Source organism: Mustela lutreola, chromosome 12 (genome assembly GCF_030435805.1).
Source record: "Mustela lutreola isolate mMusLut2 chromosome 12, mMusLut2.pri, whole genome shotgun sequence".
NCBI lineage: Eukaryota > Metazoa > Chordata > Mammalia > Carnivora > Mustelidae > Mustela > Mustela lutreola.
The window spans coordinates 72,853,361-72,880,995 of NC_081301.1; the positions used below are offsets into that span (position 1 = coordinate 72,853,361).

Consider the following 27,635-nt stretch of genomic DNA (forward strand, 5'->3'; position numbering starts at 1 on the left):
AGCAGAACTTAAAACCTACGGTTGTTTTACATAGAAAGTCTGTCTGCTCAGCAAAAGGTAGAATGAAACTTAGTTCAAAGTAAGTAATCAATTCTCTTTGTCTCCAAGTCCTTCGGAAAGTTTCTCCAAACAGGAACTGTTCTCTTTTTATCAGCAGAGGATACTAGATTTTAAAAGACGCAAAGCATTATCAGACATAAATACCTCATTCATGGTATCTCTAGTCTGCCATTTTTGCCATTTTTTGAAAAAGACAGCCTTTGACTTTTTGCCAAATTGATCTTACAGTCACAAAGAGAGCTTCGCAATGACCCATCAGAGAAGAATATTGAATGAGGGAGAATATTGAATATTCTAAGAAAGAATATTGAATGATGAGTTAGTTTGTTGACTAATCTACAGATTTTTTTTTTTAACCTGCTTTTGTAGAAAATTTTGGACCAGAGGCAGAGTTTGAATGATGTATGTCTCTCATCATTTGTTTCCACCGGGTGGAATCAAGTTTGAAGCTCAGACAATTAAAGTGATTCACATTTAAATGAAAGGTGGCTTGATTGATTTGTAACGACACAATTTATTTGGTAATAATGACATTCCTTGAGTTTGGCCAGGAAAACAAAGGTTGATTTATCTCCTAATAACAAAGACAAATGGTCCTTCTGCTCAGGCCTCTTCCTCATGCTCAGGCGCTCAGGCCAGGCTGCAAGTGGCCTCTGGTCTATTCTCCCTGCTACTAAAAGAGATTTCTAGACAGAATCTTTCAGAAACATGCATCCTGACGGTCTCAATAAGGGAAACGAGATAGTTGTATGCTTCAAAGTTTCGAAGAGCCACATGCTAATTTTTTTCTACTTGTAATTTTACAACTTTGCACTGAAAACAAAGGGTCATGTCAGAACAGTTCTACATCTCATGCAAAACACCTAACATTGACATTTGTAAAGATACAGCTTTAGTCAATGTATGTCCTGAGACAAATCTTAGAGGACCCAGATAAATGGGGGGTTAGTATTATGATAGTATCATTATTATAATGACATAGTTCATATTTTTCAGGATGTTTTCTTAAAAATGATCCAATATTTTATAACGATGGTTTGCTTTAAACATGATTTTTAAAATGCAAATATAAGTGGAAAAACTGAGGAATGTCCACCTATGGTAAGAAGGAATAACAAAAATAATATAAGAGGAAACGGGTTAATAAAACCGATTTTGAGCAAATATGTGTTTTTTATTTTTATATGATAAAAATCACAGTATTAAGCTTCTAAAAACATGTTTCCTACTTCCTTTTACTTCTTAAATTGAGACACAATTGGCATATAACATTATATCAGTTTCAGGTGTACCAGGTAATGATTGGTTGGTTCTTCACATATGTTGTGAAATGATCACCACAATGTTTAGTTAATACCCATCACCCCACATAGTTACAACTTCTTTTCTCCTTGAGAGAAATTTTAAGATCGACTCTGTTAGCAACGTTCAAATACAGAATTACAGTAGTATTAGCTACAGTTCGTGTGCTGTGTGTTACATCCCCAGGACTTACTCATTTTAGACCTGGGAGTTTGCACCTGTTTACCTCTTTACTCATTTCACTCACTCCACCCACTCTTTTATTTTAATATGTTTTTAAATATTCCAAGAACAGCAGGGTTACTGGGCATTCTTAAGAAACAGACTCCTTGAGTGACTTACAGAATCTTCTGGGACCTGCTGGGCAGAGCGAACCTCCACCATGTGAGGGAGACCCTGGCTGGGGAAAGAGGTCAGAGGAAAGTTGGAACGCCGTCCCAGTGTAATTTCCCAAGACCTGTTTCCTGAGTAGGAAAAATGCAGTCATACGAAAGTTAAAGAAGAGTGTGTAACCTCATCTTTGTTCCTTTCTGAAAACAGAAAACTTTTCCATTTGGACCTGAAAGGAAGCTGAGAAATGTTGCAGGTAGCTGTATCCAAGAGCTAATGGAAGAACTAAGGAGCACATAGCTCTTTGCACGACAGCATTCAGCATTCACTCATTCCACAGACGTGTCCTTACCGGGCACGTGCCCTGCTCGCCAGCTTAACATCGTGCAGGGAAGAAGGCAGGCTAGGACTTTGCCTTCCTACAGCTCTGTTCTAATGGAAAGGCTGGAGGACAGATAATTAGAAGGTAAGCCAAAGGGAGGCTTCCTGACAGTGATAGGTGCTAAGTAGGCAGTAAATAGGGCAGTATGATAGAGGGGAGAAGAGTAAAAGGTCAGATGTGTACAGACAGGTGACCCACACATGAAGTTGGCAAGGGGATACTGTAGAGGACCACTTGCTACTTAGCACAAACCAACGCAAAAAAAAATTTTTTTTAAGTTTTAAAAAGTCAGAGAGAAAAAAAAATAAAATAAAAATAAAAAGTCAGAGAGGTTCAGGGTATGATAAACACCTGCATATCTAAAATTCACAGTTAATATATGCTAACATATTGTCATTTGGGTTTTGATTTCTTTTTAATGAAAGAAATGATACTATTACAGCTGAAGTCTCTCTCTTTTATCTGCCTCTCTACTCCATCTGTCCGTCCCTGCTGGAGGCGGGTCCCTGTCACTTCCCGTGTCTATCCTCCAGCCACGTTGTTACTCCCTGTCTAGGCACCAAAGAATAGCATTGCTTTGGGTTTTTTCAGTGTATATGTAAACTGCATCATTCTGTATCTAAGATTCTGTTATTTGCTTTTTATTCAGCATTGTTTTTTGAGAAGCAACCTTTATAAATCAAATTCATTCATTTTGGTGTCCATACAGTATCCCCTCATATATCACGATTTATTCACCCATGACGGTGTGTATCGATGGACGTTTGGATTTTTGAGAGATTTTACTATCGCATACCATGTTCCACTAAACACTTTTATGCTGTGTCTCCTTGGTGCAAAGTTTCTTTAAGAAATACAACTAGCGGGGCACCTGGGGGGCTCAGGCGTTAAGCGTCTGCCTTTGGTTCAGGTCATCCCAGTGTCCTGGGATCGAGACCCACATCAAGCTCCTTGCTCAGCAGGAAGCCTCCTTCTCCCTCTCCCACTTCCCCTGCTTGTACTTCTTTCTTGCTGTGTCTCTCACTGTCAAGTAAGTAAATAAAATCTTAAAAAAAAAAACAAAAGAAAAAGAACTAGAAGTAGAATTGCCAAGCAGGGTGGGTAGGAGGTGTGTGAGCACTGAGTATTCCAGATACTGCCAAATTGCTCTGCAAAGCGGTCACACACACTTATAGTCACATGAAGAAAGTGAAGGTCCTCCTTGACCCCATTCTTGCCAATATCTGGTACTGTAGACCATATCGTTACCAAATGATATCTCCTTTCTCACATGGGCATATACAATATTTTTTCTTTGGTCACTGGTGAAGTAAAACAATTGTTCATATTTAATTGGCTATCTGCTTTTTCTATTTTGTAAACATGTTACTTTTATCCTTTGTTGGATTTTCTATTGGGTTTTATGTTTTTGCTAATTGATTTGTGAAACGTGTTTATATGGTACATTCTGATATATGTGCATATAGATATTTACATCTGTATATATAAGCATTTATCTCATATATATACTAATATATATTCAGTAAGGTGAACAACTACAAAATTAATACACATTAACTTTAAAAATTAATAGCATTAATTCATATATAGAGATAACTAGTTGGATGACATAATGATAGCCTAATTTACAAAGTTCATAAGCATACAAAATACTTAGCAATATCTTTATTGAAAAATATAAAGAAATGTTAAAATGCTACTATGTACCTAAAGTAAAGAAAAGACTTTTCAAGTCCCTGGAGAGTAAACTAACATCATAAAGATGTAAATCCTTCCTAAATTAATCTAATAAATTAATATAATTCTTTCAAAAATCCTAGCAGCATTTTTCATGGAACTTGACACAAAATCCACGTATTGGAGTAAAAATATTCAAGAAGAATTAAGGCAAGGAGTGTGTACTACAAGATGACCAAAATTATTTAAAACTTGCAGTAATGGTAACCATGTGCAATGGCACAGAAATATACAAATAGTCATTCTTTCTCATGTGTCTTTTTAAAACTTGATATATAATTGACATAAACATTATAGTAGTTTCAGGGGTATAACACAATGATCGGATATTTTTATATATTGTGCAATAATCACCACAATAAACCTAGTTAACATCTGTCACCATTCATAGCTATAAAATTTTTTATTGTAACAACAAATTTCTGTTATTAAAATATTCCTCTATTGTTACTTCTTCCCTCAGATAATTTTTAATTTTTCTCTTTTTAAGTTTTAATGACTAATTCTACTTTAAGAGGGAAAATAAGCATAACAGTCCTGCCTCTAAGACAAGGTATCTGATACCTTAATCCAAAGAGAAACCATTTCCTTCTGGCTGACTCAAGAAATACAGGAGAAATTAACTAGGTTCTCTGGGCCACCTGATTTCCTTACATACAACAGCAAATTATACCTGAAGGTATTACACTTCTAAAAGTGTTTAGTGTTAGAATTTGAAGAAACCAAAGCTATCCTTTAGAGCATGTAACTCATATAACAAAAGAAGAAACTGACCTTCTGAACTCAAGGGAAACAAAATTAATAGCATTTGTCAGTAAGGTCCTCCTCGGATGGATAATACCAGTGGCCAGAAGGAATCTTTAAGGAGCCCCCAGGATGAAATCACAGCAGGCATGACTGTGCCAGCAAACGCTGCTGGAGACAGGTGGAGACCGGGAGACAAAATTCATGAGAATTGCAGGGAGCCTGGCGCCCTACCTGAGCCAGCTGTATCTGCCTGTGCCCCCGTCTTCCCAGCCAACTTCACCCTTGCGAGGCAGAAGCTGTTTTTTTTCCAGACTGTGATTCTCCTTGAAATGGTTTCAGAGCACTTTTGCTAATCTTCCTCTGTATACCACACTGTACTTTTTAAAAATTAGTCAAGTCGAATGATAAGTGCTCCAACCAGAAGCCACCACGTGGTTCTTCATTTGCATATGATCATAATTTAATCAGATTCTATTCACTTACTGAGATGTAAGAGTTACCAGGGAGTTTTAAAAAATACCTTGGGGATTTCTTTTTTTTTTTTTTTAAGTCATCTCATGGTTATCTACTCTAGGAAGTAGGTGTTACAATCTCTATTTAACTGACATTAAGCTGAGGCTCAGGACGGCAAGTCACTTTCCCAAGGACACAGGGAGGGAGGGCAGAGACAGAACTCCCATCCACGTCTAGCAGACTCTAACCCTACGCTTGCCATCTTGTGTGATGCCAACTGTCAACTCAATTTACATTGACTCTCGACTTAATTGGAGAGTCGCAGCATACTGTGACTTGGAGTTCTGTGAAACTGGGATTCCAAAGAAATATACAATGTAATTACCTAGAATCCAGTACAGGTCACTCTCTGGCCATGTGCCAGAGGATTGCCAAACCTCCTGAACTGTACATTTCACTGTGTCTTTAGAGGATGTTAATAGAACTTCATTTGCTCCTATGTAACTTCAAGAAATTCATGTGCTGACATCAATACATTCCTGGTGATTATTGGGTTCAGCAGCACATACAGGAATAAAACAGCAATGTGTTGGTAGCTTGAAAAATATGGTAGTGACATAGTGATACAGTCACCTTCAACTTCATTCTTCTCATTCACTTGGCCCCTGGACTCTAACACCTCCCCCATTGTATGAAGCTCCTTCTTGCCCCAAGAGGCATTTACTCTTCCCTCTGCCTTAAAACCTGAGCCGACCAGGTTTTGCATGCCTGCCTTTTCCTTTCAGTCTTGAATCAAGCATTGACATCTCAGGAAAGCCTGCTCGGATCACCTATCACCAGGACTCCACAATTTCACTCTTTTTCAAATCCCCCAGTTTGTTTCTTTCAGTTTTCTCAATTTGGAATGATCCTATTGACTTATTTTCTTGAGTTTGGAGATCCTTCCTGTTCGTTGTTGAATCTCTAGTACCTACAATAAAGCCTAGAAAATGACGGTAATTCAGTAAAGAGTTATCAAATGACTCCTTGAGTGAATGAGCAATACTGAAAAATCGAAACAGGGAAAATGATCAGAAAACTCTTTTCAGCTACGTTTCCCAAAAGAGATTTAACAATGAAAATGGGGCACCAATCATACTTTTATTCTGTTCCAAAGCCCTGGTCAGTAAATACTGATTTCAGAGGCAAAACAAACCGGAGGCTTGACTCCCTCCGGGGTTTGCATTCCCAGCTCAGCAACCCTCCTCATGTGAGCACAGCCAGGGCTCTTCAGACCCTCCTCCCTCCACTCCTCTGGCGTGTGTTCTGGGGCTGCAAAGGTTGCTATTTACTGGGTTTTGTCCAGCCAACACAAAGTAAATATTTTCAGTTCTCGAACTCTGGTGAGGGCCGGGGAGAGATCAAATGGCAGCCCGGGGGATCAACTCCGCCCAGCCCGGTGCAGCAGCGGGCTGGGTGAGTGCGCCTCGGGAGCCCTGGATTTGGAACTCCTGGGGAGGGCGGAGTTCTCCAGCAGCTATGCCACAGGGGGGAAGAGCTTGGCAGCTCTAAGAGACAGCCGCAGCAACAACGCATCAAGTGGCAGGTGGTGTCAGGTCCACCCATTCTCCAGGGCTTGTAAATATCCCCAGACACCCGGAGAAGTCCGCGCATTGGAGAAGTGCGGAGCATGGGGGATGGGTGGGGAAAAGACCCGGCAAATCAGGAGGAAGGGTAAATAGTTCTGCTGGGTGATCATTAAAGGCAACAAAGCCTCGGTAGTCCTGAGTTCAAGTGCTCAAAATCCACGCCTACTTGTAAGTAAAAATCTTTAGAAACCATCCGTGCTGTCTTCTCCAGGATTCTGCCATCTGACTGGACACTTGGAGAGCGATCCGAACTTTGTGAGCCCTCTGAGGCTCACAAAGTCACATCGCTCTTTTGATTCAGGGTCGGTGGCAGCTGAGACTTCCCGATGATCTTTTCCTCCTGGCAAATGGGAGAGAGTATTAGGGCTTGCCCAAACAGGCCCCAACAAGGCACTTCTATTTAGTTTCTAGCATGATTAATCTAATTTGTTTTAGGTTCTGGGAAACTGGCTCTACCACAAGGTAGCTTCCTGGAAACTTAGGAAAACTGACATCCAAAGATTTTTAAGCAAATTAGACATTAAGGAGCCAATTGTATATGTTTCAAATCAACAAGCTGCTACATAGGCTAAGTTAATCCATCTAGAAAAGGCTTCTAGTCGAGGAAAAAGTAGGTTTTGAGAAAATAGCCTATGTGCTTTTCAAGCTTGCTTTCTCAGGCCTCCTTTTAAAGGCTCATTGAAATCCCCCATCGAGAAAAGTACTGAATCTATCATCAGAAAGGTATCCGACAGCACCCCACATGCTACTGCTTCACCATTTTGAAAGGATGCACTGAGAGTGGAGAAGCTTCTCTCTTCGCAGTTGGGAGAATGTTCTCTGTGCCTAGTGAACACAGCCGGGATCCTCTTCGAGGGGGACGGTCCTGGCCTGCCTGAGTAGAACATAGTGCTGGAAGGGAACGGGACTCAGGTTCTCACTTTTCCAAGTGAGAAAACAGGCTCCTAGGTAAGTTAAATAATTTTCCTAAAGAAACCAAGCCAATGAACGAATGAGAAAGCCAGTTCGAGAAGCTCCGTCTCTTGCTCCTAAGCCCACAACCCTCTCAGTTCTATTGGGAGGCAGACTCTGTTTACATTCTCCCAAGGGATGCAGTGGTAGACGCCACCTCGGGAGGTCCCTTTCCACACTGAAACGGGTCCCGCAGGGTAGTTTGAGGACACACCCGGGTTGCTCAGTCCTGGGTTTCATGTTCCATCCCTGCCCTCCCAAATCCAGCAACTGGTTTTTAAAATTATTTATTCCTGTCTTCTAAGAGCAGATTTTAAATCCAAACCAAACCTCCAAAAGAAGCCATAGGCCAAAGTCCTTACTTGCGCTAGACCTCTAGCAACACTAGCTATGGGTGGAAATCATTTAGGCTTTTCAGTTGCTTAAACCCTATTGCATTCTTGGGAGGAGGTAGCCTAGAAAAAGATATTTTGGCAGATGCCCGTTCAGTTCAATTTCATGGCTATCTTCCCAACATGATTTTCTTTTTAAGGAGTCAAATTTTATATCACGGTCTTTCTAAGAATATAGGAGATGTAGCTTTTCTTTTCTCAAAATAACTTCTATTTCGTAAAGGACAAATAATTAACCATTCTTTTTTTGCCTATGGAAAAAAACAAAATAGAATTCTCTTGACAGTAGAGTTTTGTTTTAAAGTAAGAAAATTCTTATCCCCTACCCATGCTACAAATGGAAGAGATCCTTTTTAAGATTCAATTAGCTCTATTTTTATTTCTCATTATTTTCCCTACAAAGCAGGTAGATGAAAACAGTGGCAGTTTTAAGTGAAATGCGTCTTCTTAATGGAAGAGATTCTTATAAAATATTTGACAATGTGGAATGTGGTGTTTATTCAAATTATACCTTCCCTTTCTTCATAAGCATATTCCCAAAGACAGCATTTGTCATAAACAGAGCATTGTAGTAGCTTTTATTTAGAGAATCTGGTATTTAATACAGTCATTTCTCCTCAAGATCCATTAGTTTATTCATAATAATTAATGCTTTCTACATACTTCAGTTTCTGGTAGATCTTTTGGAAAACGAGTGAGATACATAGAAAAATAATTTGAGTAGTAAATCAGATATTATGGGCCAGTTTGTGAAGCAGTAAAGAAAACCACACTTACCGTAAGTCTGTGCCCAGCATAGCCATGAGATTCAAGTGAATGAAAAGTGAAGAACATGTCTTCATTGGGACTAATATGTCGGTTAATAAATGTGAGTCTTCAAAGCCTTCCAGTTCTGTGGCCATCTGCTGGTATATGCTCAATCTTGTCACAAATCAGCTAGACTTTGTTTCCAAAAAGCAACCCATCTCAACTACCTTCAAGACAAAGTGAAACGATCCCATCAGGATCTGAGCAACCTACAAAATCTCTGTTCCTGAATTCTACAATGCCTTTGAGTAGCTCATTTAGCTAAGAAAATGGTGAGTTTAGCTCTTCCTATAATAAGCTCTACTGGAATAAGCTCCACATCAGACTCATATGCATAATAACTTTAGGCAGGTTTTAATAGGTCAGTTCTTAATACCTACTTGCTAGTTTTATCCTCATATTATGCATATTATAACTTTCCGGAAAATAAAAGTCTATCTAGAATATTAGTCAGGATGCCATAATTTTAAAAGATATCATAATTTAGAATTTGAGGGGAGACTCATCTGTGAGCTCATCTGAAGAAGTTGTTTGAAATGAAGAAGTTATAATAATCCTAATCTAAAGAATTTGTAATAATCCTAATCTAAAAACCTAATCCTAATCCTAATCTAATATCTACATCTAATCCTAATCTATGAGACATTATTTATGTGTGTTTTGGTAGAATTTTAATTTATTCTCCTTCACTAGGATATAAGCTGAACAAGGGCAAGAATCTTTGTCTTACCCCCCCCAACCCCCAATTGCTCTAGATAATGCCTGGCATGCAGTGGGCACTCAATAAATGCCTGGTGAGTGAGAGAGTGAATGAGTGCTCATGCTGGAGTCTCCTCCATGTGGTTGGACAAGGAATTCCGTTCCTACCATTGGAACACCGTGCTGGGGAATTCAGCCAGGAGTTTCCCACAGAATCGTAGTGGGTAGAGTACAATGAAAGATGTGCATTCCTTTGGCCTCCATCTTAATTGTTGACAGTGTTTTAGAAGCATTACTAACTGCTTCCTTTCCGTACTCAGAAACAGAGGGAGTAAAACAATTTTATGTCACTTGCTTTCAAGGAAAGGGAGAATATGTCTCTTTGAATTTCCCAGACCTACCTTAGACAAAGGAGCTGGGCAACCAATACACCTTGATTCATTTGATTTAGAAAAATATTCCTGCAAATATTCACTGTGGCTAGAGAGTCCAAAGATTTTTTTCCTCTGCTCAGTCCCCGCATGGAAAGGAGACAGTAAAATGCCACATAACCGATTCTGCTGGGTCTGTCATGATTTAGCCAAGATAGATGAACTTTCCAGTCTCCGTTCCAGGCTCCAAGAGGAGTACTGTGTGAATGGACTTCCTTGGTCAATGTTAACCTCTACTGGTAGAGAGACAGAGGAGATCAGGAAGTGGTTGGCAGATGCTCACTTTAATCCAACCAAGATGTCAGCCTCGAACACAAAGTGGTCCCACCATATATTTATTTACTTGAGAGTACCGTGGCTCACGAGTCCCATCAGTGAAGGTGCACATTTTATCATCTCTTATTATAGATATGAGCACACTGAGGTAGAGTCAAAATTAATTTACTACATTTTTCTACTGAATTACTGAGGGAGCTGGGAACAGACCAAGGACTATTTGACTTTGGATCCCATTGCTTCGTGACATGCCCATCAAGCTTGGCATATTAACAGATGCTGGCCAATGTTTTCGAATGCTAAAGTGACCAAACTAATCCTGGTTTTCCCCAAATGTCCTTGATTGTAGCAGTGAAATTCCAATGTCTCAGACAAACCCCCTACCCAGGGCAAACTGGAATGGTCGGTCTGTCTGTTCAAGAAGTTGCCACGACGTTGCTCACTTTGAATGAAGGTTAGTTTACCTCCAGCCAATCAGTCCCCTCAACCTGGGGACACAGGGTTTGCAAAAACTGAACAGAGTTTTCTATTAAAAGTATCAATATATTTTTTGACCATTTGATAAATTCTGTTTCTTTTCTCAAATACCTGTCAGAATAAGTAGTTAGCCTGAAAAACTAACAGGCCTCGAGTAGAAAAGAACAAAGTCAGAGTAGAAGCATAACAAATGATCTCTGTCACAGGACTCATATGTTGCTTTTCTTCTCCCGGTTACTTGCCTAGTGACTTACTGCAGATACACTCGTCAGCAGAGAGGGAGCAGGGTTATAATTTGGATATTTGAGCATGAAAAGATCATTTAAAAAGAAATAAATGCCAGAAAATAAAGGTTCAGCAATGATTTACTCATACTTCCTTTCAAAAATAAGAATTAAGGAGATTTGTCAAAGGAAATAACCCGCCTTTGGTAATTTTGTTTTACATACATTTTGCATTTTTAGAATTTCCCCAAATGAAACACCACAGAGAAGAATGCACATTTTGCTATCCTGAACATATTTAATATACTGTTCTTACAACAGCTGTTGATTTCACAGAACTTTAACCTGCTGTGTAAATGCATCACCAGGAAAATCCTCAGGTTGTCATGGAGACAACCTTAGCACATGGCCCTTTGCTCTGCTGAACTGGTGTCAGCTTTCAGCCTCCCTGCATTCCAGTCTGGCATCCACGGGGCTACAACTCAGACTTCATTAAAGGCCCTGATGAAGGACAACAGAGGAATCCAAGGCAATTACTAGAATTGTATGACCGCTTTCCATCAACACACCTGATGGCAGAACTGAAAATTAATTCCAGAGGGAACGGTGGTATTAATCAAGATTTTCTGGCATCTTCCTTGAAGAAACTCTGATAGACCCAGCTGTCTTTTTCTAGCTAATTTTAGGTCCATCCATTGTCTTAGCAGGGAGAGATAGCATTACAGCTGACATTTGGAAGATTATTTAAAGTATCATGTGACGAGTGCCACAAGTGTAAGGCCAAATTTTCAGTGTTGTTAAAAGAGTGGTGAAATTTCTATCATCCCTTGCAGAAAATATAGAGCCAGTTTCTTTGAATCCTGTATGCTGATAATTCACCATGGCATTTTCTTAAAAACTGTGAATATTTGACTTTAAACAAAATTGATCTCAAATGGCTCACACAAAAACTATGGGATAATGAAGCAAAACTGACGGTCGTGAGGATCTTCTTATAATGCACTTCAAAATAGAAAAGAAGTGAAGTTCTATCATGGCCCACCACTTCAGAGAGCAAATTAAAACAAACAAACAAACAAACAAACAAACACATTTCATCTAAAACAGCAAGATTTTTAATCTTGCAGACGTGCACACACCTGGGTGTGCACACATACACACGCACTTACAACATACGCACACAAGCATGTGCACTATGTTTCTGTTATTCCCCAAAAGTTGTTGGATTTCGTAACAAGAAGATTTCCAAGTGGGTTTATTTTATAAAACTTGTACACAGATGTGATTAAGCCCAATGTTTATTGGGCTCTTTGGCCATGAAGGAAACTTACAGAAATGGTTCTCAGTGAACCAACGCAAAATTAAAGACACAAAATGAATTGGGTAGTTTCGTCAGGCCATCATCACATGGTCTTATCTGGTGGTGATTCTGATGGAGGATGGGGCAGAGAGTGGGCATGGTGGACAACTAAGTTCAGGTGTAGTCGTCCACAGAAATTTGCCCAAGTGGGACTTATATTTGGCCTCAAACACATGTACACAAATAAACCAGGAATGTTTAACAATTGCCATGTTTAATAACAGTTTATTTATCAGAATGTGAGGAAAAGAGATACATGAGTGGCTCAGTCAGCTAATCATCTGCCTTGGGCTCAGGTCATGATCCCAGGGTCCTGGGATCGAGTCCTGCATTGGTCTCCTTGCTCATCGGAAAGCCTGCTTCTTCCTCTGTCTGCAGCTCCCCCTGCTTGTGCTTTCTCTTTCTCTCTGACAAATAAAAAAATAAAATCTTTAAAGATAAAATAAAATAAAATAAAATGTGAGGAAAAGATGGAGTTGATTTTAATTTGTTTTCTCACCCTTGCCTGGAAAGATCATCTGGAATCCGTGCTCTGGTAGGAAATCTTCACTCAAAAGTCCGGCTGCAAGTGTTCTCTCCCTTTTGCTCACTCACTGAAGTCCTTAGTGACTCACTCCCTCAACAACAGTTCCCTGAGTGTGCCCTATGTGCTGGTCACTGTACATGGTACATGATGGCATGACAGTGAGTTGGTACATGTGATCCCGCCTCAAGGAGCTTACACTTTTCTGAGCTGTTCATTTGGCAGCATGATATTTGCTCATGTTTGGATGTTTGCTTCTGTATTTCCACATTTACGAAGCCTCAAGGGCAGGAGGTATGCAACTGAAATAAGTTGTTCTTTAATAAAGCTTTTTTAAAACTGAAATTTGTCATCAAACAGAATCCGCACAGCATTCGAGAAATATGACTTGTCCCATTTTTGATCTATTGTTGGATGAGTAGAGGTATGTCCCCTCATGATCACTCCTTTTTTTTTTTTTTTCCCCCCATCAGAACTGGCCCAGAGAGTTAGGACTTACTAAAGGAATCAATGTCAAAGAAGAAAGGTGTGTCACAATTAGGGTTACTTTAAGTAATACACTAAAGGTGTTATTACAAACAAGAAGTTTCAAAACTCCATGGCAGAACAGTAAGTGAGAATATGAAATAACCCAGTATTTGTCCTCTGCTCCAACAGCTTAGTTTTATGGCTCTGTGCTCATTACCTCCAGGGTAAGATGGGACAGGACTACAGGAAAAATAACTCTTCCCTGGCATCTGCTTCCAAAAGCCTGATCCCTTAGGGAAATACTGAAGGCTCCAGCAGAGAGAATGTTTGGGGGGAAACAGAAACAGAGCTTCCTACTTCCCCTGGGGTTTCTAACGTTTCCCAGGTTTAAGGCAGGGAAGGCACATGGAATGAGATGAAGGGAAGCTGATGAGACCAGAGCGGTGGGTGGGACAGGGAGAGAACATGCTGGATTCCGTGAGGACTGAGGACCATCTCAACAAAGGCCACTATGGGAGGCTCAGTTTAAGCATCCAAGCACTGGGTGCAACTCAGAGATCTAGTAACCCAGGGACCAATTTGTAGGGGTAGCACTCATTTGAGCCTCCTTTCCCTGCCAGCATGCTAGTTGGACTAGGCTTGGTTATGCTGTAGTAACAAGCAGTCCCAAAGCTCACTGGAGCTTTCTGTCTGACTCACAGTGTTTGCTGTTGTGCACTGACTGGGGGCTCTGCCCCATCGTCATGTTTGTCTTCTCTAAGAGAACCCAGGGCAATCATACCAGTTGCTGTCTGGGCCCAGGCCAAAGGGAAACAGATTGTGACATAGCCCCAAATCACTCCTAAAACATCCGTCCAGATGTAACAGCTGTTACTTTTGCTCCATTTTCATTGGCCAACACACATCATGGGCGAGGCCTGGGTTTCAGTGGTGAACCCAGGGAGGGGAAATGGGGGAATGGGTCAGTGACTACTCACACCATCTACCACATGTACTCTGTACAGCACGCAAGCCTTCTATGGTACCGAGAACGAGAGCGAGAGCCCTGGACCCCTGGCAGGTCTGCCTGCGTGGGTGAGTTTGTGTGGGAGGGTGGGACGGTGGTGGCGGCATCTGGGTATGCAGGTGACCAGAACCAGGTGAGCCCAAGCTAGAGAAGGGCTTCACTGGTTCCTGACACCAACTTGGGGTAGCAGCCTCATTAGTAACAAGCAGATACGCTTCCCAAAGTGACAATGAATTTTGTTTTCATTTTTGTGTTCCCATTCACTCGATTGAATTAGCTAAAATAAACCAGAAAAAATACAATTAGTGTTCTTATCTGAGAAGTGACAGGAGTCAAATTTGCTTAAAACATTATCAAAACTGACACATTGCCTAGAACTGACTGTTAGTCCTCACAACGCCTTGTTTTTTATTAATTAATGAACTTGCTAGAAACTGAAGTTTGAGAAACATCTAAACAAGCTTATTACTCTTAGTCATAAAGAATTTTCTTCCCGTGTCAGTTTTTAATCTTTGCTTTTCGAGTTGATCTCGGCAAGATTGAGAAATTTAAACTTAATCAATGTGACTTTGGGGATAATGAATGATGATGCATGTTGCAAACGTTCATTGACTATGTTGCCTTTACCATTTGTATTTTTAAGAGAGATGATAAATGCTGGAAGACAATTATCTCCCACTTGGTTAAACTTTGGGGTTTATCAGTTGAATCTAAGAAGTCACCTTCAGAAATTCACTTACCCTTACTTCATTTCTGTTACCCTGTCTGGTTGATCCAACATCCAGGCTTTTATACTTTTTCTTATTGCTTTGTAGGAGCTCTTTCTATATTGAGAATACTGATAGCATGATGGATTTCTGTTGCACACAGTGACTGTAAAAACAAATAAAACATAACGTTTACATCTTAAGATGGTTGTCTCAAGACAGCTGACCACTCCAGACTCTCCTGCTTGGAGTCATCCCAGTTGTCTGCCTGAAATCATTCTACCCTCCCCTGAAACCTCGCTCTGCAAACTGTTCATTCTTCTCCATGCGTCCCTTCCTTTGGGTAGACTTTCTCCTCACCTTCTCCAGGCTGCCCACTATGCTCACTGCCTATAGCACCTGGGCTGCACCCTCCTTTGGGGCATTAACCTGAGACCCCCTTGTGTGATTATCCTGGTGCCTTTTCTGTGCATTTCTCCACTCCAGGGACCAGGTCTTGTGCTTCCTCCCTGTCCTCACAAAGCCCGAGACACTCATGTGGCTACGGGCCATGTATTCCCAAAGGGGACTGAAGTCCAGATCACAGATTTCCTTTCCTCCATATTCGCTGAGTCCAGCAACTGTTCTCAGTACTTGTCAGTGGATCAAGTGGAAGTTGTGAGAAAGGGCAGAGGACAGACCCACGCATGGTGACTCAGCCTGTCACCGAAGGAAAAGAACGAGAATGTTCTACATCGTGCTCACATTCTGCACCATAGGCTAGTATCCAGAGGCTTTCTTAGGGTCCCTCAGAAAAGCTAAATACCACAGTGGTAATATCAGAGAGCTGGAGCGACCCTTACTGAGTTTCTGTTGCTTGCAACAAAGCATCTTGCATAACACAGTGATGATATTTTAGTAATTTCCTTATACGGGCAGAGTAGAGGGGCCACACAATTTAAAGCCATTGTTAATTTTTTTCCTCACTTAATATAGAAATCTGATGAAAATATTCTCATGCCATTATGCATTTTTTTCCTATGGGAGTTTATTAGTTGTACCATTAATAAATTTTATTGATTATGATTATGGAATATTCAAGTTGTTTCTGAATTCCTTAATATTTTAAACAATGTGATAACGAACAATCTTATTTGTACACCTTTGAGCAACCCTCTTGATCATTGGGTGGGTATGAATCATCAAAAGTGGAATTGGGACCAAAAGGCATTTTCATTGTCACACACTGATATATTGTCTTCCAGAGAGACGTCTGGGTTGACAAACTCCGCCCACCCCACAATAGTGCCTTGGGGCTTACTTTTCCACACTCAAATGAGCACTATTTTGTCACCAAGGTCTCTGCAACCAGAGAACTGGGTCCTCTATCTGCCAGGGAGGGGACCAACTGTGTGACTTCAGGCTCATCACTTAACCTCACCAGCCCCCGTCTTCTCATCTGTGAAGTGGGAATGGATTGCTCACATAGCCTTCTCTCTGCTCTATACCTTGCCTTTCCATGCTTTCCATAACCTACCCACTTTGCCTACCAGAAAATAAGGCAGTGTGCATGCCTTCGGTCTCTGTTCCACTAGGCATCCCACAGATCCATACACGGTATTATTTGAGAGCATTTGAAAAACAACTGCCCTGAAATCTGTCCTGCAGAAATTTCATGAACCTTAAAATTCTAAGCCTGGAAATGATGAAGTGAACACTGCCCATTGTTAAAACACATGGTGCAAGATCCCAAGGCTTGAAAAAACAGCTCCAGAAGCAGAATTTTCATAAGAGGAAGAAGGATATTTGAAAGCAGAACTGATTTATAGTTTTATAATCAAATAGGTGAAGGGGATTAAGAGTATATTTATCATAATGAGCACTGAGTAATGACATCTAGAATCATTGAGTCACTATACTGTACACTTGAAGGTAACAGAACACTGCATGTTCACTATACCGGAATTAAAATAAAAAACTCAATTAAAAAATATTTGGGATGGGTTGGTTGGAAAACATCAGTTCTGTTAAGGTAAATTGGGTAGACCAAATTCAGGTCAATATATATTTTTTGAAAATCTCAAACATCCTAGTTATCCTGAAGTTTTAGACACAGAGAGTGGTCCAAAATGTAAGCATCTTCTACTGTTCCGAGTCTTAAATCAGGCAAGCTGTGAACATTTGGATGGAGGGACACTCGAGACAAAGTGCTTCTTAGCAGACATTTCATCTGACATAAAGTAAGATGAATTTTTTAGAAGTGTACTTAAAGCTACGGGGGATAAAGATTTTGAAAATATTCTGTCTTCCTTGTTTTATTTTAGTGAGCATAAATGTTTATTCATAACTTCAATATGCATAACTATTTTTCGCATGGCATCTTAAGATTTTTAAATACAATATTCCCTATTCTAGATCTTTCAAAAAATGTAATCTTTCTAGTTGGCAAAGAAATGTTCAGGTAAACATTAGCATACAGAAACACATGGTACTTCTAAGACTTATTTATAAGTGTTAAATATTGTGATCTTAAATAAGTGGCTGAAGGTCTCTGTGCCCGAGTTTTCCCATCTGTAAAATGGGCTAGTAATCACAGTTGCACTATCTCAGAGTGTTCCCGTGAAAATAAAACAAGTTTATACTATATCCCACTTCACTGATTCAAAGACACACCATCTTCCACATATTTATATATCTGAAACCCAGATACACCTCACAACTGATGGAATTTATGTTCACGTGTTTTTAAAATGTTTTTTATACATTTTTCTTTTTATTAACCATCCATTGACAATACTTGTACTGATAATGCAATACAGAATAATGTTTTTAAATACTCTGTGCCTTATGGTCACGGGAAATTAGTTTTTAACATTAATTCATTATCATAGAATGAATAGGTATCTTTTTATTTTTTAATTTAGAATGAAGAAAATTTATTTTTGCTTTTTTCAGCATATGAGATGATGTTTTTATTTAGCATATGTGTGTGTTTTATTTTATTTTATTTTTTATTAACATGTAATGTATTATTTGCCCAGGGGTACAGGTCTGTGAATCATCAGTCTTACACAATTCAGTGCCCAACATAGCACATCCCTTCCACAATGTCCCTTACCCTGCGACCCCATTCCCCCCACCCTTCTCCCCTCCTCCAACCCCTCAGTTTGTTTCCTGAGATTAAGAGTTTCTTATGGTTTGTCTCCCTCTCTGGTTTCATCTTCTTTCATTTTTCTCTCCCTTCCCCTATGATCTTCTGTCTTATTTCTCAAATTCCTCATATCAGTGAGATCATCTGATAATTGTCTTCCTCTAACTGACTTATTTCACTTAGCATAATACCTTCTAGTTCCATCCATGTCGTTATAAATGGCAAGATTTCAGGGGTTTTTGGTGGTTGCATAGTATTCCATTGTCTATATATACACCACATCTTTATCCATTCATCTGTTGATGGACATCTAGGTTCTTTCCATAGTTTGACTGTTGTGGACATTGCTGCTGTAAATATTGGGGTGCAGATGCCCCTTCAGATCTTTATCTTTAGGGTAAATAACCAGCAGTGTGATTGCTGGGTCTTAGGGTAGCTCTATTTTCAACTTTTTGAGGAACCTTCATACTGTTTTCCAGAATGACTGCACCAGCTTGCATTCCCACCAACAGTGTAGGAGGGTTTCCCATTCTCTGCATCCTCACCAGCATCTATTGTTTCCTGACTTGTTAATTTTAGCCATTCTGACAGACATTTCTGCAAAGACATCCAAATTGCCAACAGACACATAAAAAAGTGCTCAACATCACTCGACATCAGGGAACTACAAATCAAAACCACAGTGAAGGGGTGCCTGGGTGGCTCAGTGGGTTAAGGCCTTTGCCTTCAGCTCACATCATGATCCCAGGGTCCTGGGATCGAGCCCCACATCGGGCTCTCTGCTCAGCGGGGAGCCTGCTTCACCTCCTTCTCCCTCTGCCTGCCTCTCTGCATGCTTGCGATCTCTGTCTGTCAAATAAATAAATAAAAATAAAAATAAAATAAAAAAACCCACAGTGAGGTACCACCTCACTGTTGATAAGACAGCGTTCTGTTATTCCTGTACCTTGAAAAATGTCAAAATTTCCCCAACAACAGCAAAAAAAGCTCTGTCAAAAAATTTGCAGAATAGACACCAGCACTTACAAAACGATCTTGAAGGCAATAGTAGAGCACTCTTAATTCCCAGGAAACAGATGATTGAAGGGAGAAGGAAGTGACTGGGTAGAGCCAGGTGTGTTTTGCAAAGTTCTAGAAGCAGGAATCAAAAAGAGACAAGTTCTGGATAATTTGCAAAGTCAGCTTCAAAGCCCAGGGTAGGGACTTGTAGTCCCTTTATAGATTCCCTCAAAAAAGACTGAACCACCAACGTTCTTATTGGCTCTGAAGATATTGTAAAGAAACAAGGACTTGGTCGTTAATGATTTAGTCAAGCATTTGAGACTGCATGTGAAGAAGCTTAGTAAAAACTTAATCATTTCATTTTGTTCACAAATGAACAAATGAAGAGTAATTCATGGTACACCTCTATGCCTAAGTAAATCTAAAAGGAAATCTTTTTTACTAAGTATAAAAGAGAAATTCTAAGTGATCAGGAAGCATTATGGCAGAGTTTAATTGGCAACATTTTTTTTTTTCTTCTCTTGGTGTCCCATAAAGAAGAGTTGCCTCTTGTAATCACTGGTGATTTTGTTTTGATGAAACACAGTATGTGTGAGGTTCAAATAGTATCTGGACATAGCAATTGCGAGGTAAGTTTTTCTATTATTTTTCCTGGGTGATAGCATTGTGGATATTTAACTACTATTTTTTTTTCTGGATCTTTTCTTATTTGCTAAATTGTCTATCTTGAATATATTTTTTAATTAAAAATGTTTTTTTATTAAATAAATAAAAATGTTTTTAGACATGCAGAAGCTCCCAAGAGGGTGACCCGCGTAGTCAGTGCCTTCTCAAAGTTGATGAGTCAGACAAGAGCCCTGCAAGGAGCTTGGAGAAGGGCATGGCCTGGCCCTCCCAATCCTGACTTCTGGTAGACCAGCATGAGCAGCATGAGTGGCACAGCTGACCAGTCTATTCATAGGCAAAAGGAGGTCAGCTGAGATGGTCTATAAAATCACTCCCTGCTCTGACACCTAGCCCACAGTCCCCCACAGCTGCTAGAGTTCTTTCTCCACACCCGGCCCTATCTCTCTGAGGCAGCACAGCCCAATAGAAACAGAATGAGGGCCACGTTTGTGATTATAAATGCTCTACTAGCCACATTAGAAACATACATGATGAAACATAGATGAAACATAGAAACGTAGATGGATAGAAGTTAGTTTTAATAAGATATCATTCGTGGATAAAAAGGTAGAGCATAAAGAATATAGTCAATGGTACTGTAACAGTGTTGTATGGTGACAAGTGATGACCACTACCCAGCTTGTGAACACAGCGTAACACAGAGTTGTCCAATCAACATGTTCTGCACCTGAAACTAATGTCACATTGTGGTCAACTCTACTTCGGTTAAAAGAGTAATATATCTTAGTAATGGAATATGTCCAATATATTATTTCAACATGGGATAACAACTATTTATTCCATGCCTCGATGGAGCGCTGAGCTAGGTACTGGAGGGGACAGCTCCTGTCCCCACTGGGATCAGTTTGTCAGAACGTTTAGTTAATGCATTTTTTATTCTAAACTGACACAGACGAGATAGGCTGACCCTATCACATGTCTTTTAGATCCAATTTATTATGTTCATTCAGTTCCCTTGATTTATTTTGCCTATCACTGATTTTCAAAGCGATTACAAGCTTATTACTCAGGGTCCCATTTAAAAACCCATTCAATTTTTTTTTAAAGTATAAATAATACTATAAAGGAACTTTCAGCTTTCATTCTACCAATACTTTTCCAGAACCAGTCTAACAAAGAATAAAAAAAAAAAAATCTTCATGAAATAATTTGGAGGACACTTGCTCAAGAGTATGTCTTCCCCCAACTACAGCTTGTCCAAAATTCCCACCCTTAGAGCCTTTCTTCTGGTTGAACGTTATCTTTACAACTGCTTATTTTTTAAACACCTACTTTTTGCTAAGTGCTGTGGAATATAGCAAGAAAATGCCCCCTATCTGCCTGCGGTGCAATGAGTGGTCTGATATATATTCAGCCCCTATTCCAGGGAAGCTGGGCCTTCATCCCAATAGGTGAGGCACTGCTTACTTTTCCATAGCCATTTGGAATGCAAAAGACAACTTACGGTGGAATAACAACATATATAACATGGACGCAAGGCTACAGAAACTCTAGAGAAGGAGCTGGTGAGAGGAGCCTTCCTAGATGCAAGTAGAAAGGCTTCACACTGCCCAGCCAAAGCAGTAAGGGACCTGGAACAGAATCAAGAAGCCTAGAGGGGCAGCACAGAAAATCACGTAGACAATAATAACATAGATATATAGGATACTAGTGGTGGGGGCTCCTGTGGGCTGGGTGGGGGGAGAAGAAATAGGAATATGCGGTGGGAGAGGGAATATGCGGGGATACAAAATAACATATTTGGATGCAATCTTGCTCAACCACAGCTTCTGCTCTGATTGGCTGACCCAGCAATGAGGGAAGTTGACTACAAGCCAGGCTGGATCACCTAGTTCACTCGGGATGTTGGGATACATGGTTTTCTGTCCCTTTGGAAGGGACCAGCTGTGATGTGAGGCAGTGAAGACTGTGGGTAAGAAGCAGGGGAAAGACAACAAGTAGGGAACTAATCGGCTCCCTGAGTTTCTTTTGAAGTCTCCATGTTTATTTTGAAACTCTGCTAGGAACCAAAGCGACAGCAAGTTTTAGTATATTCATTATTTTGCCACCCATAACAGTAACCGATCCCCTCTGTGACCTGATAGAGCTCAGTGTCTAGAAGGAGCATGTCTTTTAAAATAGGGAAATCTTGATGGAGAAAAGGAGCTCGGGAATGGTTTAAAGTATTCGGTCCCAGGTAGGCTAACAAAAAGTGGCCACATGGACAGACTAGTGAAGGCATGAATGTCCAGAAAGTGTCCACCAGAACACATGACTTTGAAGACCACAGGCCACCATCCTCTGAAATGCCTCAGTTTTATGTGGGTCCTTGGGATGCAGCAGAACCTCTGAGGACATTTTATCATAAAGAATTTCAAGTGCACACACATACACCCACAGGCACACACTCACATAGAGAAACAGATAAATCCCTTATGTCTTCATACCGATAATCAACATTTTGTCAATCCTACTTCTTCTACATTCTCTGCTTCCCTGAAGTTTGTTGTTGTTGTTGTTAAGATTTTAAATTTCCATTCCAGTATAGACAACATACAGTGTTATATTAATTTTGGGTGCATAATATAATGATTCAACAATTCTATACATTACTCAGTGCTCATCATTCCCTGAAGTTTTTCAATGTAAACCTTAGACATTGTGTTATTTCACCTGTAAATACCTTAGTGCATTAGCCTCTGTTAAGGTCTCTATAAGAATCATAATCTCATTATATTATCACACCAAACAGAATTCACAGTAATTCCTTAATGTTGTCTGGTACCCAGGCATATTATAAGTTTCCAGCTGCCTTTTTACAGTGGATTTCCTTGAATCAGGATCCAAATGAAGCCCAGCAATTGTCTTGTCATTGTGTCTCTGATTTGTCTTTCATTCAACATTTTTTTCTCCTGTACCAATGATTTGTTGGCAAAAAATTTCCTTTTTCCTGTAGAACCCAATATCCTTACAATAAATTTCTTTCCTGCTTCAGGCAGTCAGAGTGGACTTCAGCTGACTACAGCTAAGGTCTGAAACACAAGCCTCGCAGTGGTCCCAGTTTTACAGGGGAGGAAAGTGAGGTTCACCAGGGTTAAGTAACCTGCTAAGTTTTCAAAGCTGGCGACAGTTGCAGCTGGAATTGGAATTCAAGCTCTCGGACTCAATGCTCGATGTCATCACCATGCCTGTCATTCCCAGGTCTGTCCGCACGCTAGCATTTTGTTGAATATTTTATGCCCCTTTCCTCTGTCCCAAGCTCATTCCAGCCTCCAGCACGGTCTAGGAATCCAGAACACCTGGGTTCTCACTGCCAGCAACCATCCCTGCTCAGCTCAACAAGTGTTGGCTTTATTACAGCCCATTACACTTCCTTCCAGAAAACAGGTGTGAATGGGGGTAAACCTGAATGTCTTTTACATATGTCTCTTGATCCTAAATGCACTAGGACGGTGGTTCTCAAAGGGGACTGCACCCTGGGTCAGCAGCTGTAGCAGCAGCAGCAGCACCTGGGAATTTACTAGAAGCCCCATCCTAGACCTACTGAAACAGAAACTCTGGCATTGGTGGCGCCTGGCCATCTGTGTTTTAAGAAGCCTTCTAGGTGATTCTGGCACCTGTTCAAATATGAGAACCAATGCACTGACCCTTACCACCTGTGTATCCCCATAACACCATGCTAACAATGAAAAGTCCAAAATTGCTGCTGTTGTCCGGCTCGTGCGGCACCTATAATCCTGAGTATAGAATGTCCTTTCTTCAGGGACTGGATATTCTTTTTCTACTGTTGAGTTCAACATTGGACTTTTTGGTATTTAAGGAAATATTCTTTTTTTTTTTTTTAAGTGTCATCATGGAACCTCCTATTCCTTATGTTAAAATCATAGTAGTAAATGAAAGCCTACACTTTCCACACTAAAGCCTTGTTTTTCCCATGGGACAGCAGTGTGTTAGAGCTATCACTGGACATGATGCTTCCAGGCAAATGACTCAAGACTACGTTCAAATCTGCAGAAACTCCCAAACATGAGGGGTGTCTGAAGACGCTGGCTGGCCGCAGGCTGCCTGCCCTGAGCAGAGTCTCTGGCTCCCTCCATCCTTGGAGCTGATGAGGGAAGGGATAAGGATAAGACTCACAAAACTTTGTGAGGCCATAAGGGTCATAGGGAGAAGATTCAAAATTCAGTCAAGTCTCTAAAAACCATTCGTGAAAATTTCCTTGTTCTGTTTTTGGTGGCTGTGATAAGCCCCACTTGCCCTGGCCACTTAACCAGTCAGCTGAAATTCCCCTCCCTAGAGTCTTGCCATCTCACTCAAGATGGATGAGAGCAGACAGTTGGCTCACTGTCCCCACTGACCTCTGATGCACGGTCCCGGTGGGGCAGCACCGGATCCCCGGCCTCCGGGGGTCTGACCTGTCTCAGTCATCGGACATCACTGGTGGGTCCCCAGTGTTGTGCCTTCCCCCTACAGCCGGAGCATTCACGTTTGAAGCCCTGTCAGAAGACAAAGATGAACGGCAGGGCCATTCCTTGTGAAGCACCATCTGTTTTTCCTCTCCTGGAACCAGCTCTTTTTCTCTCCTCATCTACGTTCCTTTCTGGGGCAGAGTGATACTTGAAGGATTCTTTAACACTTTCCTTTTTTAAACTATTCATAGATACCCTCCTCACCCTTTGCAACTTTCTGGACCATACTGAATTTCCCAGCAGTGAGAAACAGGCTGATCTTACTAGATATGTCAAGTCACAGCTGTGCTACACACACACACACACACACACACACACAGAATGTCTTTACATTGGCTTCTCCGTTCCAGTGTTTTCTCTTCAGAAAGTGAGTGAAATAGCCCCATGGCAACTAACCCACCAACACCAATTTCACATGGCAACCCATTGGAAAGTTCTGGAAAGAGTTTGCCCCACAATGTTTGGGGCATATGTTTGTGTCGGGTCATATGTTATCCCAAACATCACTCCCGTTCATGAAGTGAGAAGTGAATACGTCTCTAGTGTTAGAAAAACAAGCTGCTGTTTACTCAGAGCCAGTTATCTGAACCCAAACCCTCTTTCTTGGAGCCTAGAGTCTTGATCCAGCCCAAGACCACAGTCTTTATGCAGTAAATAGGCAGGCAGCTCATGTACCAAGGTGTTTGGCCTCGGAGAACAATCCAAGAAAACCCTTTAATCCACTACCTTCACTGGGTTTCTCCATTTCTTTCAGGGCTGCCACGGGCTCTTAACATGATACGAGAAGGTGCCCAAGGATCACCTATTCTACATGGCGTGAGAACATTTCAGGGGTTTGTGCTCTTCCCATCAATCTCTCTTTCCCCTTGGCTCTTTCTTACCAGGCTCCAGGATGAAAAACGAGGACGTTCCGACCTCGCATATTAAACCATAACTAATTATTATTAGATCAGTTTTCACTTCTTCCCAGCCCAAACGTCAAAGGCAAAGATCTTCATTTCCTAGTTCCAGAAGGCCTTTAGCTAGGGCAAAAAGGTGGACCAGAAGATCCAGGGATGAACCGACTTCAACTGGCACCAAACCTATAGAAGTATAAAGGCTTTTTGGCTACTGAAAGTAATGAATTCCAGCCTTGTCGCCGGAACTGTCTGCAAATGCTGTGAATGTTGTTGATGTTCCCTGAACCACGGAAAAATGCCCACGGGGAAGCAGAATCACTCTGAATTCAGATGTGAAACCACATAAAAGCCACGCATTGAGCACATAGAGCCTCCAAATTCCACATCTGGAAGAGACTCCGGAGGGAACCTGTGAGGACCACAAACTCTTCAAATCATGGGTGAGGAAACCGAGTTTATAGTGGCACAAGTCCACACACCTCCCAGCCTGAGCCTTCTATCCCCTTGTCCATCTGGGGATCATGCCCACCATTTTGTCATTACAGGGCTGGACAGAAAGTACATGAATAAAGACCAGGGGTTCTGAGCTCTGTTGTTGTGTTTTGGTGCTGAGAGAAAAGTTCAAGATGATCCAAATCAAGTATATTAAGCTCTTCCAAGAGGCATGCAAAGTCTCAAGAGTCAGAGCAGATGTATATGTTGGAGGACTTAGACCTAGGGTCTGAGATGGGACAAGCTAAGGTTGAGCCACCATTCCGCTGCTCACCAATGTTGACCTTGGGCTGCCATATTACCTCTAAAGGTGATACCTCATTGGTAAAATGAAGATAATAGCACCCAATTCGCTGAAATTCTATGACAATGTAAATGTTTAATGTAGTTATTAGCACATATATGCCCTCATAAATCTTAAACAATATTACTAGTATGACATTGTAGTTAATAACAATAGTTATAATATCAGAGAAATCATTCAGGATGTTTTGGATTCAAAATTTAAATTTTTTAAAAAGATTTTATTTGTTTATTTGAGAGAGAGAGAGAAAGCATGAGAGGGAGAAGTGGGAGAGGGAGAAGCAGGCTTCCCACTGAGCAGGGAGCCCAATGTGGGGTTCGATCCCAGGACCTGGGATCATGACATGAGCTGAAGGCAGATGCTTAATGACTGAGCCACCCAGGCGCCCCCAAATTTAAATGTCTAAAAAAAAACTGTTAGGCACTTAGAAACATGAAATGAGAAAGAACAATTCTATGTCATCATAGGACCCTCACTTTTGAGATTCATCTCATCTAAAGGAAATATCAAAACTATATTTATTACTGAGAGTGACTTTGTCGATTCTCTCTATTGCTTCACGAAAATTCTTTGAGTGAAAAATGTGTCCTGAGTCCTGCTCGCCCCCTTTCTAGCCTGGTCTCCCTTGTGGCATCAGAGTCCTGACACAAGGCACCAAGAGGGCTCTCCTACACTGCGTGTCAGACAGCGGGGACCTCATGTACCGTCCCTGCACTTGCCTGTCATCTTGGAAAGTGGGATTCCCTGAGTTTCCACTCCTCTTCGTTTGTTTGTCATAGCCAGCATTACTGTGACTGCCTGCATCGTGGCTCTAGACCAGAAATGTTATTGAGGGTGAGGTTCGGGACCTCTCTGTTGGGATAAAGGGTGAGGAATGGATGCAGAGAAGGACATGGGAATGGGTGGGGATAAAAAGATAGGGAGAAAAGAAAGAATTTCTCCTCTTTTTCAGATCAGAAAAGGATTTGCTTGCGATCCTGAGTTTTGAAGGGTTTTGTTTGTTTATGTTGGTGGGGTGCAGACAAGACCACTTGTGTTTGGGAGAAGGCAGCTATTAGTGTGTAAACTACAGATTCTAGAAAAGCAAGGGCAGAGGCCCTTTGAGATGGAGCATCAGAAAAGAGTATGAGGGTGAGAAATGCCAAAAGTAAAAGTCCCGTTGATGTTTGATGATCCCATGTGACCCACGTGAGGCGAGGGCTCTCTACAAGGTGAGAGACATGAGGTAGGACATGGAGGAAGGGGGTTTACTGGCTTCAAAGGGAAGCCGCTAAGTTAATATTACCTTTTGCTTTTTTGTTGATAAATTCTGTTCCAGTAGTGTTTGCAGCATGTAAGGATGGGTTCAGGACAGAGCTCTGTTTCGAGAAACCTCTATTTTCCAGAGCCAGCAGACCTTAGAGAAGTCAGGACAGCAGACACAGACCTTGTACATCCGCTCACATCAAATGCATATATGTATGTCATATACTTGCATACACACACATTTTTTAATCCTTAAAAGATAACCAAATTATGGTTTTCAGGAATGGAATCCTTTTGTTTAAATAACTTTCCTTTCTTCATTCTTATCACAAAAGTGTAAGTGTGAATTTTTCTTGAATGGATAGCAAGTCCCATTTCCCTCACGTTTGGTGGGACTCATGTGGGAAAAGAAGAGTCAAGGTCTCGGAAACCAGTATCCATGGTCCTGACCGCTAGGTCTCCAGTTCA

General features: G+C 40.9%; 1 long non-coding RNA gene across 1 annotated transcript; it reads left to right on the plus strand.

Annotated features, from left to right (window-relative positions):
- Positions 1–22,759: 22,759 nt before the first annotated feature.
- Positions 22,760–25,712, plus strand: LOC131812805 (uncharacterized). Its single transcript, XR_009346493.1, has 2 exons — positions 22,760–22,959; positions 24,982–25,712. It is a non-coding gene; the product is annotated as an uncharacterized LOC131812805 (long non-coding RNA).
- The last annotated feature ends 1,923 nt before the right edge of the window (positions 25,713–27,635 follow it).